Here is a 4,431-nt window from a genome sequence, read left to right as displayed (position 1 = left end):
AGAAACAGTCGCGATCACAACTTAGTGTTTTATTTATTTATCTTAAGTTCTTTTTTTTTGCAAGAGCAATTGTGTGAAGACCAATGTGTTACTCAATAAATGTAAGATGCCCATGTTTCTCTATGCTAACTCCTTGTTTGTTCAGTGTTTACTCATATTGTACTTTTTTGATAACCATGTGCCAACTCCTGTAATAATCCCTATCGGTATTGACAGTATTGTGAAATCAATAAAAATAAAAATATGTCAGTCATGAAAGTGAGGCGGTAGACCAAACGCATCGACTATCATCAGAAATTACGAAAACCTGTGACAAACCGGCAGCTTCAAGAAACAGCGGCGGAGGAGTCCATCTTTGAGTCCTAGCATATGCACGGGTGTTCAAGCATTTATTGCCTCAAACCCTCATGCTAGCGTGCGGGACGTGGCCGCCCAGGTACCAATTTCCAAGTCATGAGTTTGGAAGATGTTAAATCACTCGGTCTTTCACCTGTACCACCTTAAACAGCACCAATGCTTAGAAGATATGGACCAGTAGAATCATCTAGATTTCTCGAATGGTGTCCTCACAAAAGCCGATGAGTCACCTCACTTTTTGCGTAACATCATGTGCACAGATGACGCCTATTTTTGCAGAAATGCCTAGGCAAATTTGCCTAATGCACACTATTGGAGGGACTCCAATCTACACTGGGCGCAATCGGCGCCAGTACCAGTGGTCCCTCAATGTGTGTTTCGGAATTTACGCCGGTGCTATAATCGGTCCCATCTACTTTGATCACACACTGACTGTACAGCGCTACGTGAACGAAACCCTTGAAGGAGTGGTGGACGAGTTTCTCATCGAAATCCCGCTGTACGGCACGTCTTCCACTTCTGTGGTATCAGCGAGATGGGGCGCCCGCACACCGCAGCAGCCGAGCACGAAACTGGCTGGATGCGACTTTTCATGCGCAATAGATTGGAAGGCACAGGCCTGTAATTTGGCCGGTTAGGTCACCTGACTTCTCTCCACTCGATTTCTTTCTTTGGGGTTACGCGAAAGATCGCACTTGGATGATCGAGACGGACGTCAGATTAGTTCAAGGCAAGGGTAACGGATGTCTGCCGTAGAGTTCCAGCGTCGGTCATCAAGAAACCCACTGAAGGTGTGATAAAGCGGACACAGTACTGCGTAGCTGCAAAAGAAGACCTATTCGAACATGTCTTCTAGGCTGGTGTTCAACGGAGCGCCTGCGTTGCTGCTCTGTTCATACTGAGACACTCTACACTTTGCCGTTGTTTTACTTTATTCCGTGTGGCCTATCATCTTGCTATTTCTCTGCTTTCGTTTTGTTTTCCTACGCTTATGGCGCACGCCCATTGTGAGAGATCAGCCAAGATGCAGATGCTGTTGGGGGAATATGCAGCTACTCCTGAAGAAAGTGAAAATTCTCATGAAGAAATGAATAAAAACAACCTATGAATAACTAAAAAATATCCACGAAACAACTACAATTTTCCCCTCAACTTGATTTGTTTTTCATTTTAAAATGCTTTTTATATTCGCTCCTTCCTGAAGAGTAGGCAGGCGTTCAGCGCCTCTCGATTAAATTTCCGTCTCTGTGCAATGCATATGCGTTCCCACATCGAATAATAATAATAATAATAATAATAATAATAATAATAATAATAATAATAATAATAATAATAATAATAATAATAATAATAATAATAATAATAATCCTCTGGAGTGTTCAGAAGATATTTCCTCTGTTATATCGTGCATATTACTCAGTACGACGGCAATGGAGGCATTACTCATTCTCTGCCTTTATTCCATCCTCTTTTTCCTCCACCTTGGGCGGCTTCAAGCGCGCGCCTTCTCATGGCGCTGCGGTAGGCAGCGACACCTTATATAACATCCTCGAATGCGTTCTATGCGCGTGAGTAGAAGAAAAAGAAGAACGTAGCCTGCCTCGTGCATTGCGCACCCGCCTCCATTCTGTGGGAGCTAACTAGGCGCTTTCGTCCCGCAGTGCTTCATCTAAATAATCCGGCGAGGTTTCTTGGACGCCGACCAGCGGGAACTCCTGCTTTTCCCTCGAGCGATACTCTTGCGACGCCTCCTGCCAATCAAGATGCAACGGCCTCAGTCCGACGCCACGACTTCGCACCAGGATGCAAAGACGACTGGCCACGGATTTCGCCACGTTGCTCAACAAGACGACGCCTGCGGCCGCGTTCAGGCATCAGCGACGGTGTCCGCACACGGCGACCCTCGGTTTCAACCTTCTCGTGGGTGGACGAAACGCGGCATGCATCCCGGGGTCTTCCCTTCTGGCGGCCGCCACGTGTCGGCGTTCCATTTGCCCGGAGGCGCTTGCTCGCGCGTCTATAACGGAACAGCAGACAGGTGAATATTCTGACATGTTCTCTCAGCCAAACTTTAGCATTTCTGAGAGAGATAGTTTAAAAGTATTCTTCATGCAGTGCTCTGACGAAAGGTCGCACTCGTGTCGGTGGCACCGTACACCAAGGCCCGCGGCAATTGTCGGGCCAAGCAATTTTAAGGCTATTTCGAATACGTCTTCTCACGTAGCGCTAATCCCAATAGAAACGTGCATGTCCTTCGTACATTGGGTGCGCAGGCTCCTTTAAATTGTTAAGCCGGCATGTTGAAACTTGCTTAAATGTTTTTCATGCGCAGCAGAATGCCAAACACAAAGAGAACACATGCGACACTGCGCTCACCTCGTGTGGACGTGTTCTCATTGTGGCAGCCTTGTTTTATTGACTGTAATCAGCAGCGGAAGGAAGGAGATACCTTTTGTTTGTAACTGGTTGTTTGGCACTGGCAGGTTGTTTCTGCTTCGTAAAACTTCGAAAATCACGTTTGGGTGGCATTCGCTCTTGTGAACACTTCTAGCTTAATGAAATTTATTTTGTGTAAGCGCCCAGGAGCTAAATGCATGTTATTCGATTAGGCCTTTATTGAAATATTAATTAAGAAAATATAAATTTCACTTAATACTTTATTGTAATTTGAGCGTTTAGCATTGAAAGTAATTATGCGGTAGAAAAATATTATAAAAGAGGACAAACAAACTGTGACGAACTTTTTAGGCGCAGTGATGCAAATATTCCGATTTATTGCAAAATCTTGATGTTTCAGCGGAAAGCACCACCAAGGAGTCAACCCAAAAAATTCTGGTCGCGGATCTGCTGCTGCAATCTCGGCGTGGCTTCTCACTCCAGCTTCAGCAACCAAGGCGACGGTTCACAGGAGGCGGAACGAGCTCGCAGCCGGTACAGCGTGTCATCCCGGGCGATCTCCACACCAGCCCCGTGTTGTCGAATCCTCCGCCCACCGTCTGACCATCGCACGGGCACCGCGCAGTCCTAGCCCCTGTTCCAGCGGTGGGGCTTGGCGCAAGGGCGACGCGTCTCGCTTCGAGTGCACCCACAGGTTTTGCGTGGCTGGCTCCGCGCGTGGATTCGAGAACCCCGCCGTCATCGCCTTCGACGCGCTGCCCTGTCCCACGTCGAGCACCACGAGACCTTCAACATACGTGCGGGCAGTTGCAGTTCCGCGAGGGCGAGCACTCCGCCGCCATTCTGACTGTGGCGGAGCAGTTTTCGAATATACTTTTCAAGCAGTACAAGGACGTCCGGGCTGTTCGTTCGGATGTTATAGGCTTCCATAAAATCGGCTCTGCAATCACAGAACTGGAATCCTGGCTGCTCTCGGGCAATTTTTCCGATGACGCGCCTCTAGAGAATTCGACGGATGACGCAGCGCTCCGTTGAGGCGGACATTTCTGAGTTCTTTTTTTCGTAGGGATCTGCGGTAACTCGTACGGCGCTTTTACCTAATCACGGCGAGATCTTCAATTTCTTTCTATTTTGTAAAAATATATTGTCACCTATGCGACGTTTGTAGTGGCCTGAATATTTACTTTTTGGGGTGCATCGATCGTCATTGCATTGTCGGAATTTAAGGATTCATTGTTATGATAACAGGCATGAACTGGCACATCTCGACTTCATATATGCCAGTCACACTGAACAAATCGAATTAATTAATTATGGGGTTTTACGTGCCAAAACCACTTTCTGATTATGAGGCACGCCGTAGTGGAGGACTCCGGAAATTTCGACCACCTGGGGTTCTTTAACGTGCACCTAAATCTAAGTACACGGGTGTTTTCGCATTTCGCCCCCATCGAAATGCGGCCGCCGTGGCCGGGATTCGATCCCGCGACCTCGTGCTCAGCAGCCTAACACCATAGCCACTGAGCAACCACGGCGGGTGAACAAAGCCATTAAAAGAAGAAGAGGAGACATATGAACCGCTGTCTCCTCTTCGCTCTGTATTGTCGTCTTTGTTTTTCGTCCGCTACGTACGGGAAGTCAAGATTTAATAACTCGCTGAAATAGCTACACCCTTCA

General features: G+C 47.3%; 1 long non-coding RNA gene across 1 annotated transcript; it reads left to right on the top strand.

Annotated features, from left to right (window-relative positions):
* The first annotated feature begins 2,014 nt into the window (after positions 1 to 2,014).
* On the top strand, positions 2,015 to 3,911 carry LOC140214423 (uncharacterized). Its single transcript, XR_011891362.1, has 2 exons — positions 2,015 to 2,395; positions 3,155 to 3,911. It is a non-coding gene; the product is annotated as an uncharacterized lncRNA (long non-coding RNA).
* Positions 3,912 to 4,431: the final 520 nt, after the last annotated feature.

Source organism: Dermacentor andersoni, unplaced genomic scaffold (genome assembly GCF_023375885.2).
Source record: "Dermacentor andersoni unplaced genomic scaffold, qqDerAnde1_hic_scaffold ctg00000042.1, whole genome shotgun sequence".
Taxonomy (NCBI): domain Eukaryota; kingdom Metazoa; phylum Arthropoda; class Arachnida; order Ixodida; family Ixodidae; genus Dermacentor; species Dermacentor andersoni.
The sequence above is the reverse complement of the archived record's forward strand: the minus strand, read 5'-3'. Positions and strand labels throughout refer to the sequence as shown.